The following is a 12,207-nucleotide window of genomic DNA, read 5'->3' on the forward strand; positions in this document are numbered from 1 at the left end:
CATGGTTTCATCGAATGCATGTTTTGTGAGGTAGATGGTTCTTACTAAACTCTCAAGCTTATAGTTTCCTTTTTCCTTATATTGCAGATAGAGGTAAAGGGAAGATGGATTAGCGGAAGCTGGAGGACAATGCGATAAGATGTGTGTGAGAAGGAACCTGGAATAAAGATTTTTGGGAATTAGCAAATTTAAAACTCAGTATTTTTTTATGTTGTCACTTTTCTACACTTTTAGGATGTTAGGTATCATGAATTGTGAAACTATGTATTATGCCATGCTTAGACTGCTAATTGTCTTGATATTAGATAGCAAGGTATGAGTAATAACATGCCTAGTAGTATTGTTTTATGTTTAGTTGAATTCTGAAAGTTCTGTATGAGTTCGTGTGGGATTTCAGTGAAATCAGAAACTCAATCGATCAGCCGATCGATTGAAGAGTCCTCAATCGATCAGCCGATCGATTGGGAAGTAATTCCCCGCGAATAGAGAGTTGCAGAATCGATCAGTTGATCGATTGAGAAGTTCTCGATTGATCAGCCGATCGATTGAGACGTGACTTCCGCGTACATAAAGCTGATGAATCGATCAACTGATCGATTGGCTATGAATCGATCAGCTGATCGATCAGAAAGTAATTCCAGCGGAACAGAAGACTGCTGATGTAACGCCCGCCCCTTCTGCTAGTAGGGTGCGGGGTTACGTACTTAACCATTACTATTGCGGAAACATATATGCATATTAAAATTTCTTTCGAAAATAAAATACTTAAAAATATCCTGAAGTCATACGGACAATAACATAACACACTTAGTCCATTTCATCAGAACGAAATAACATAAGCAGGTCTTCCATTTCTTTTAGCCGAACCACCACTACACACATCTCCTTGCCTCTCCTGCAGCTCCCCTAGGTCATTGATGTGCGTAGATTATATACTCTTTTATGCATATTTTTACGCACATTTACATACTTTGAGCATGCTTGATCTATGCATTTTTATACTTCCAGCTTTCCTTTTAGCATATTTACTCTTTTGGTTCGGAGATCTGCTTTTTGTGCATTTTCTGTACACAGGAGTCGAAATTGGTGAAGATTATGCGTCCTTAGACAAGCTTGGAAGGAATTGAAGGGAGAGAGCATCAGGCCGTGTATCACACACGGCCGTGTAGTTTTAACAGGAAGGGAAGAGGACATGGCCGTATGAATCTCACACGGTCGTGTCTTGATTTGAAGCAATTAGAGCAGATGCCTTACATGGCCGTGTAGATCTACACGGCCGTGTGAGGTTTCCAGAGGCCAACCAGGTGGTGGCCGTGTGCACCACACGGCCGTGCAGCTTTGGTAGAGAAGGAACTGGACATGGCCGTGTGAATCTCACACGGCCGTGTCATGGGGCCGTGTGGTGCCCGATTTCCTCCTCTATTTAAACCCTCCTTCATGAATTGAAAGGGGATCTCTTCCCCTTTGGGAGAAGGCAAGATTTGGTGGTATCCTCCCATTCTTGGGAGGATTTCTGGGCGATTCGAGGGGAGTTCTTGACGATTTCGACTCCGGAGCGAGGATTGGATCCGAAGACGAGGCTTCTTCGTAGATAAGTTTTCTCTTTCCCCCTTTTCTTGGTTTCTTGGATTGGGGATTTAAGAAATGCTTGTAATCTTTATTTCTTCGGGTATTCTTCCTCGATTCATGGAGTAGATCTTGTATTCTAGGATTAAGGGAGTATTTGTATGATGGATTGATGTAATCTCTTATGGATTTGCCAATTTCTTGTTTCAATGACATTGTCTTGCTTGTATCAATTAGATCTTGAATGATTAATGGTGATTTGTGCTTAATGTTGGGTTTTTCGGGCAGCGAAAACCGCTTTTCGCGTCGCGGAAACCCCGAATCGCCCAAGCCACGGATCTCGTGCAAGGTAAAACCGAACGAAAATACGAGTACGAGTTTGAAAAACTTTAATCTACAGTAGATCTACATAAGGATAAACCATTTATACCTTTGATGCGATGCCCTTCGCGTTCCCGCTCGTCCAAATGATGCCGGATCTCAAGACCGTCAAGCGCCGGTCCTCTAGAAGTATCCACACGGACACAATAGATGGAAATGACCAAAAACCAAGGTGTGCTAGCACCTATGTGGTTCGGCCAAGGGAGGAGAGGGAGAGGGAGAGCTTGAGAGGGAGAAGGAGGAAGATACACACAAGTAAATGAAAAATGAATTTCTTCACCCAAAACAAAGTGGCCGGCCACATTTCAAAATTCACATTAATTGCATTAATTGCAATTAATATGAAACCATAAAATCACATTAATTGCATTAATTGCAATTAATATGAAACCATTAAGAGAGTGACTTTGTCACTTCCATGAGGTGACACTCATGATGATGTGGAACATCATTATTGGTCCACCTAATGCCAACTCACCAATGAGGTGGCAAAAGGTCAAGTCAAAATTGACCTTTGGTCTTCCTTCTCAAGTCAAGTCAAACTTGACTCAATCTCTACCATGGTGGATCTAATCCAACCATTTGATTCGAGCCAACTTAATACAATGAATCTAATTCATTAAATTAAATTGATTCAATAAGTCAAAATCTAAATTAGACTCATTTAACACATGAATCAACTTGAGTCGAACTCAAGTTAGCCCAATTAGGATTACTCTTAATCCAATTTGATTCATCAAATGAATCTAATCCTCTTGGTTCATCATATGAACCTAATCTTCACCTAATTATCCTAAGTGTGTGACCCTATAGGTTCTTGTAACGTTGGCAATGCCCTAAAACCATTTAGGAGCATAAGTAATGAGCGGTATCTAGCAACACATCATTACTACCCAAGTTACAAGAATGTCGAGATCCGACATCACCTCGTGACTACCAATTGTGACTACTCACAAAATAATGACAAGTGTCCTTCTATCCTAGACATCTAGATTGATCAATGTGAGGCATAGACCGTGTCATCCTCTAATCAATCTAAATCTTGAACTCCAAGTAGACTCACTCGATCAAATGAGCTCAACATCTAATGTTGACTCATTTGGGCTCCATGCACTTAGTGGTCTCACTCTATCAAGAATACCGATGTCGCTCCCGTCATAAGGGAGGGATAGATCCCATCTCACTCACATCCCTCTACATAATTCGTTATATACCCAATAATCGCTTTTATAGTCCACCCAGTTACGGGTGACGTTTGACGAAACTAAAGTACATAACTCCTTATGTAGGGATCCATGGTGACTTCAGGTCTAAGGACTAATAGTCATACTAATAGCCACATGAGAAAGTATATGACACTCATATAACGATCCATGATACTTTCTCATGGCGGGTCATTCAGTATACATTCTCTAATGCATACCCATGTGTCAGCTTGATATCTCTATATCCATGACTTGTGAGATCAAGTCATCGAGCTGACCTACATGCTAGTCTTATTGTATTAACATTGTCCCTGAATGCTAATACTCGACTAGGAATGATTTAGAGTAGTGTTCCCTATATCATCTCACTATCGATTCAACTAATCGATTGATATAGGTATGAACCTTCTACTCAAGGATGCTATTATACTTAGTCTATTTGGCACTAATATAAATAAGTATAATAACCAAACAAATGCCTTTATTAATAAACAAGAATATGATATACATGAGTCCATACAATCATCAAATGATTGGCTCTAGGGCTCTAACTAACACTTAATTCTCATTCTTGATTGATTGTTTGGATTTCTTGTGGACTTAGTAAAGATAAACTCTCACTCGATCATCCGAGGGATCCACGTGACAGGTGCAAGCCCGTGTAAGGACGTTTGAGAGATAATCTTGAAGAGAAAATAGGAATATTCAAGAGAGTAGGATGGATCTTGTGATTAGTTTCTTGTATCTTGATAGATTAATAAGTTGTGGGCTTCTATGTTGATATCCGAGGAAGACATAGTAATAGGTGCGCTTCTGTGTAAGGACAACGTAGGTTCACGTCTAATTGATCATATTTAGATACATTTCTCAGTCCTTAGCCGGTTATCTATTGCAAGAGAGAACCGACAACTTTCTACAAGTGTTTGGCAATTGAGGGATAAGAATTGGTGAACCATTTACATTCAAGAAATCTTACAAAGAAACCGAAACTCCTAGAATCTCCCCTTATCATAACCCAAAACACTAAACTCTTGTTTGTTGATCTTTAATATTAGATTTGTTTACCTTCACTTTGCATTTGAAACAATCGGATAGTTGTTTAGCTAATTCGCATTGAGGCATTTCTAGTGCTTATTCCATTCCCTGTGGATACGATAATCTTTTATATTACTTGCGACATTTCCGTACACTTGCGGAGCGTAACAAGTTTTTGGCGCCGTTGCCGGGGACTGCGCTATAATATTAGGAATTATCAATTGAGTTAGACTAAACATAACATTTGTTTTCCTTTCATATTGCATAGTTGTAACTAATCATTAGATTTCTGTTTTTACTTTCTTGTATAACTTTTACTTCTTGTTAATTCTTTTTGTACAAATTCAATTCTGTATTTTTGATTCTTTTATTTTTTTTTCTTTTTCTGTTGAATTGTCATTTGCTATCTTGTTCTTGTGTATGCGAAGATCTAACTTTGTAGGGGAATTCTTTCCTTTTGACCCTGAGATTGACAGAACTTTCCATAAAAGAAGAATTCTGCAAAGGCAAATAGAAGAACAAGAATATCTAAACATGGTGTGCAAGTCACTAGGAGATTATGGAGCTCCGAAGTCTGCAAAACAAATGGGAGCAATTGTTTACCCTAACATACAAGCAAGAAATTTTATACTCAAACCATCTTTTGTTTCCATGGTTCAAAAAACTCAGTTTGGAGGATTGGAGATTGAGAACCCTTATTCCCATTTGATGGAGTTTTATAGATATTGTTATACTTTGAAATATGAAGAAGTTTCATCTGATATTGTTCAGCTGCTTGCTTTTCCTTTTAGTCTGAAGGATGCTGCAAAAAGATGGTATAATTCTCTAAAGTCTCAAAGTATCAAAACATGGGATGAGTTAGAGCAAAAATTCCTTGACCAATATTTCCCTCCAAGGAAAACTACTTATTTGAGAAGTCAAATTTTAAATTTTAAGAAATTGGATGGAGAAAAATTATACCAAGCCTGGGAAAGATATTCTTCTCTTCTACAGTTATGTCCACATCATGGAATTGAGAAATGGTTAATTATGCATTTGTTCTATGTTGGGCTTTCTTTCTCAAATAAGAATCAACTGGATTTAGCATCTGGAGGATCATTTTTGAAAAAAAGTCTAGAAGAAACTTTTGAGATAGTTGGCAGAATTACACAAAATTCCAATGATTGGGCAGAGCAAGATAGCTCATTCTTAACAATGGATATCATTAGAGAAAAGGATGATGTTGAAAAAGGGCTTATCTTGAATCAAAACGATTTCCAAACATTATTTCCTTGGTGCTGTGAATCATTATCAAAAATGTTTGGTGAAAAAGCATTTTCAACAGAAAAGGGGGTATGTCTTGGTGATCATAAGGAGGATGATCTGTCTTTAGATAATGAAGAGTTTTTAGAAGAAAGCTTGGCTAAGGAGGAGACTATGTTGATAGAACAAGAGCCAGTTTTACCAGAAATAGTACCACCTCAACTTGAACTTAAACCATTACCACCAAATCTTAAATATGAATTTCTTGGGCCGAATTCTACTTATCCAGTTATAATTAATGCTCAGTTAAATGAGTTTGAAACAAAGAGACTGTTGGATGAGTTAAGGTTGCATAGAAAGGCCATTGGATATACAATTGATGATATAAAAGGGATTAGTCCATCTCTCTGTATGCATAGAATTTTACTTGAAGAGGGGTACAAGAACTCAATTGAGCATCAAAGGAGACTAAATCCAAATTTAAAAGAGGTAGTAAAGAAGGAAGTGATTAAACTTCTTGATGCAGAGATTATTTACCCAATTTCGGATAGTGAATGGGTGAGTCCAGTCCACGTGGTTCCAAAGAAAGGAGGAATGACTGTTATCAAGAATGAAGAAGATAAGCTAATTTCAACACGAACAATGACGGGGTGGCGAATGTGCATTGATTATCGGAAGTTGAATAAAGAAACAAGGAAGGATCATTTCCCTTTACCATTTATTGATGAAATGCTTGAAACATTAGCTAAACATTCTTACTTTTGTTACTTGGACGGATATTCTGGATTTTTTCAAATTCCAATTCATCCTCAAGACCAGGAGAAGACTACTTTTACTTGTCCTTATGGTACCTTTGCTTATCGTCGGATGCCATTTGGTCTTTGTAATGCTCCAGCCACTTTTCAGAGATGCATGATGGCAATTTTTTCAGATTTAATAGAAAAAATTATGGAGGTTTTCATGGATGACTTCTCAGTTTATGGAAATGACTTTGATTCTTGTTTGTCAAATCTTTCTACTGTTCTAAAAAGGTGTGAAGATACAAACCTAGTGTTGAACTGGGAAAAATATCATTTTATGGTTAAGGAAGGAATAGTTTTGGGGCATAAAATCTCAGAGCGTGGTATTGAGGTAGATCAAGCAAAAGTGGAAGTAATAGACAAATTACCCCCACCCATCAATGTAAAAGGAGTTAGGAGTTTTTTAGGACATGCTGGTTTCTATAGACGTTTTATTAAGGACTTTTCAAAGATTTCCAAGTCATTAACTAATCTGTTGATTAAAGATGTTGAGTTTTATTTTGATAGCGAATGTATTGAAGCCTTCAATAAAATCAAGAGTGCTCTTACAACAGCTCCAGTCATTCAAGCACCTGATTGGGATCTTCCTTTTGAAATAATGTGTGATGCTAGTGATTTTGCTATAGGAGTAGTTTTGGGACAACGAAGAAATAAGATTTTACATGCGATCCATTATGCAAGTAAAACACTTGATGCAACCCAAGTAAACTATTCTACTACAGAAAAAGAATTATTGGCAGTGGTATTTGCTATTGATAAATTTAGATCCTATCTAGTAGGATTAAGAGTAATAGTATATACTGATCATGCAGCTATTCGATATCTACTTGGAAAGAAAGACGCTAAACCTAGGTTAATCAGGTGGATTTTACTTTTGCAAGAGTTCAACCTTGAGATTAGGGATAAGAAAGGAGCTGAAAATGTAGTAGCGGATCATTTATCTAGAATATCTCAAAAGTCAGAAAATGAGGTGGATTTTGATTTACCTATTGATGACATATTCCCGGATGAACACTTATTAGCTTTATCAAGTGTGAAAACTCCTTGGTACGCAGATTTTGTGAATTTCCTTGCTAGTGGAGTGTTACCTCCGGATTTTTCTCATCAACAAAGGAAAAAGTTTTTTTCAGAAGTTAAGAATTATGTTTGGGATGAACCTCTCCTGTATAAGAAGTGCAATGATGTGATTTATCGAAGATGTATACCTGAAGAAGAAGTTAGAGATATCTTGTTTCATTGCCATTCTTTGTCCTATGGAGGACATTTGGGTAGTTCAAAAACGATTACGAAAATTCTTCAAGCAGGATTTTATTGGCCAACCTTATTCAGGGATGCTAAGTTGTTTGTTCAGTCTTGTGATCAATGTCAGAGAACTGGGAATATAACTAAAAGAAATGAAACGATGTTAAATTACATTCTTGAGGTTGAGTTATTTGATGTTTGGGGAATTGATTTCATGGGACCTTTCCCTCTTTCATATGGGAATAGGTATATTCTTGTGACGGTAGATTATGTGTCCAAATGGGTAGAAGCTGTGGCATCTCCTACGTACGATGCGAAAACAGTTATCAAATTATTTAGGAGTATTATCTTTCCAAGATTTGGGGTGCCAAAGGCAGTCATTAGTGATGGAGGATCACATTTTATAGAGAAACAGTTTGAAAACTTACTTAGAAGATATGGAGTGAAGCATAAAGTAGCAACACCTTATCATCCTCAAACTAATGGGCAAGCTGAGATATCTAACCGGGAAATTAAGTCCATATTGGAAAAGACTGTATCCACTTCAAGAAAGGATTGGGCATTGAAATTAGATGATGCTTTATGGGCATATCGAACTGCTTATAAAACTCCTATTGGGATGACCCCATTTCGATTAGTTTATGGTAAGCCTTGCCATCTTCCAGTTGAACTAGAACATAAGGCTTATTGGGCAATTGCAAATTTGAATATGGATTTAAAGGAAGCAGGGGAGAAAAGGAAGCTTCAGTTGAACGAACTTGATGAATTAAGGATGGATGCATATGAGCATGCTAAATCTTACAAAGAAAGGACGAAGAAATGTCACGATCAGCACATTCTTCGTAAAGACTTTAGTGTAGGAGATTTGGTTTTGTTGTTCAATTCAAAATTAAAACTTTTTCCTGGGAAGCTTAAGTCAAGGTGGACGGGTCCATATGAGGTAAAGAAGGTTTATCCTTTTGGAGCTGCAGATATTTGGAACAAAGATTTTGGGATAATTAAGGTAAATGGTCAACGTTTGAAAAAATATATTCATGGTACGAAAATAGAAGAGGTACAAAGGTTGTATTTTTCTGAACCTCGCCCTCCAGATTGAATTCTTTTAGCTAGTATAAATTCATTTTGTTGGTTTTTACTTGTTTTTAATTTTGTTTTCAGGTTAAGCCATGACATTCAAGGGAAGTGCTTGGGCCGTGTCATCCAGACACGGCCGTGTAGGATCTCCCGAGGAGAAAAAGGTCTAGGCCGTGTCTCAAACACGGCCGTGTAAAGAATCCCGAGGAGAAAAAAGTCTAGGCCGTGTCCCAGACACGACCCGTGTCTGGAATCCAGAGAAGAAAGAGAAGGGGGCCGTGTCACAGACACGGCCGTGCGATGAGAAATGAATATGGCCGTGTGATATCACACGGCCTGATCCACATCTTTTTAGGGAATTAGGGCACGGGGTGTGGGCGGCACACGGCCGTGTACCGCCGCTCGTTCCTCTTTCCTATTTTCCCATTTCTAAAGGTTTAAACTACTTCTTCTAATTTTTCTTTCTCATTCTTCTTAAGGAGATTTGATTTTCTTCCATGGAAAACGTGATTGAGGAGATTTCGGCCACAAGAAAAGGGAAGGAGAAGGTGGTTGCAAGAAAGGAGAGGAATGTTTGCTTTAAAGGTATTTCTAATGACTTTGGTATTGTTTTCTCTGGTGATGAGCAACGGTATAGATATTCTTCTTTATGTAAATGACCTCTTTTAAGCACTAGGTTTCTTGATGTTGAAACTTTAGAAACTTTGGGGTTTAAGGATGATTTAGTTTGGTTATTTGAAAGGATAGGATGGAGTGGTTTAGTGAACATAAAATATCCTACTTATCCTAGAATTGTTTTTGAATTTTTAAGCTCAATAGAGGTTGATAATGTTCAAGGTGGGGGGAAGTTTAAATTTCGTTTGTTTAATGAAAGTTATGAATGGACGTTGGGAGATTTTAATACTTGTTATGAATTGCCAAAGAATGACGTGTGTGTGATTTTGCCCCAATTTGAGAATTCACATTTTTGGCGACAAATTTCTGAACAACCGCTATTTGATCCTCATAATTCTAGAGTTTTCCAAATTATCAATCCTATTTTTAAATATGCTTACTTATTCATGAAAAACACTATATTTGGAAGGGAGGACAAAGAGGGATCAGTAAGACTTATAGATTTGTATTGTTTGTGGGCAATGGTCGAAAATGTTCAAATTAATTCTGGTTATTTCTTTCTTAAACATTTGGCAAAATTAGGGAAATCGAATTCTACCACACCTATTATTTTAGGGGGATTACTTACTCAATTGGCCTTAGTATTAGGATGTGATTTGAGTGAATCAGAGGTGGTGGAGAGTTCTTGTACATTGGATTTGAATTCATGTTTAGCAATGAAAATGATTAAGCATGAAGAGCATGGATTTAGTTTATTCATTAAAAATGGTTTCCCTTTAAAATTGCCCAATCATGATTTTACTACAATTCATAATAAAGAGAATTGGTGTTTAAAGTTAGCTAGGCAACAATCTAGAGCTTTGTCATCTTTTACTCCAAGAAATGTTTCTAAGGGTAACCAAGAGATTTATAGTTTTATGTTTCAAGAACTTAATTCTGCTTTAAAGAATATTCATAGTGATTTAGATTCAACTAATGAATTTCTTGAGAATAAGAAGCTTATGGAGGAGGAACTATTTAAAAAGCTACAAGATTGTTTTAAGAGTGAGAGAGAATTGTTTGATAAGATTTCTAAAATGATGAATGCTTATAAGGCTAAAATGGAATTTCATGAAGATCTTAGAGGTTTTATGAGATTTGTGCAGGATGATATTGATAAATTGTTTGAGTATCATAATTTTTTCAGAAACGAAGTTAAATGGTTTGTTAAAGATTTTGCATTTTTCTTCCCTAATTTTCCTGATTTTCCACCTCCTCCACCATATTGATTTCATCGGGACGATGAAAAGTTTAAGTCTCGGGGGGTGTCATGTACTGTTTAGTTTGGTTTTCAGTTTTTAGTTTTTGTTAGTTTTTCATGTTGGTTCATATTTTCATTGCTTGTTGCTTTATTTTGCTTGTTTTTGAAATAATCATGGCAAAAAAAAAATTTTTTTTTTTTGAGAACATCAAATCTTCACTTATATGCTTTCTTGGATTCAAGTGAAATGTTAGCACGATTATTATCTTGATTCATGATGTTCGAATGATGCTAGTAGTAAACTTTGTGTAGTTCTTTTTTCTATCTTGGGAAGCATTAATAAGTTAAGAATCTTATGGTGATGAGTTTTAGTTTTGGTTCAACCTTAAGGATTTTATCTTCACTACACTTGTGCTTGATGCTTGAATAGTTGATGTCATTGAAATAGTCATGATTCATCTTGTTTGCTTAGTACTTGGTTTCCATGGTGATTTCTCAACTTTCATTTTGGTTACTGGATGAGGCTCAAATCATTAAAGCTCATTTGGAAAAATCAAAATATCCCAACATGTGTGCTAAAAGTACATTTGTGAATAAGTTTTGCACAATGCAAACACTTATAAAAAAATAAATAAATAAGGGATATAAAAAACAGTTGTCATGAGTGGAATCTAGCAAGTCAACCCCTTTGAGACCGAGTTAGGTTACTGGGGAAATGACTGCCTAGCTTCCCTTGAGATTGAGCACACCTTTGAGACCTTGGGTTAGTTGAGAAATATGAACCAAGTGAATGGTGAGTAAGTGCCTATCACTGGTTACTTGTCTTTCACTGGAAACATTAGGAATTCAAATTTGATGATGACTTGACTAGGACATGGATTGAAACTTGAAGGGTGTTGAGTTACTTTTACACTGTGCACAAGATTCTTATGCTTGAACCATACTTTACTTGTTTCCATGATCACGTTTGTTAATGAAACTTTTTGATAGAGTTAGGAAAGTGCACTAGGTTTTATGAATGTGTTATAGAACATATGAATTTAGACTGCAGCATTTTTCTTGAGGACAAGCAAAGGTTTAAGTCTGGGGGTGTGATGTGCGTAGATTATATACTCTTTTATGCATGTTTTTACGCACATTTACATACTTTGAGCATGCTTGATCTATGCATTTTTATACTTCCAGCTTTCCTTTTAGCATATTTACTCTTTTGGTTCGGAGATCTGCTTTTTGTGCATTTTCTGTACACAGGAGTCGAAATTGGTGAAGATTATGCGTCCTCGGACAAACTTGGAAGGAATTGAAGGGAGAGAGCATCAGGCCGTGTATCACACACGACCGTGTAGTTTTAACTGGAAGGGAATAGGACACGGCCGTGTGAATCTCACACGGCCGTGTCTTGATTTGAAGAAATTAGAGCAGATGCCTTACATGACCGTGTAGATCTACACGACCGTGTGAGGTTTCCAGAGGCCAAGCAGGTGGTGGCCGTGTGCACCACACGGCCGTGTAGCATTTCCAGAGAATAGAAGGGTCTTGGCCGTGTGAGTCACACGGCCGTGCAACTTTGGCAGAGAAGGAACTGGACATGGCCGTGTGAATTTCACACGGCCGTGCCATGGGGCCGTGTGGCGCCCGATTTCCTCCTCTATTTAAACCCTCCTTCATGAATTGAAAGGGGATCTCTTCCCCTTTTGGAGAAGGCAAGATTTGCTGGTATCCTCCCATTCTTGGGAGGATTTCTGGGCGATTCGAGGGGAGTTCTTGACGATTTCGACTCCGGAGCGAGGATTGGATCCGAAGACGA

Source organism: Zingiber officinale, chromosome 5B (genome assembly GCF_018446385.1).
Source record: "Zingiber officinale cultivar Zhangliang chromosome 5B, Zo_v1.1, whole genome shotgun sequence".
NCBI lineage: Eukaryota > Viridiplantae > Streptophyta > Magnoliopsida > Zingiberales > Zingiberaceae > Zingiber > Zingiber officinale.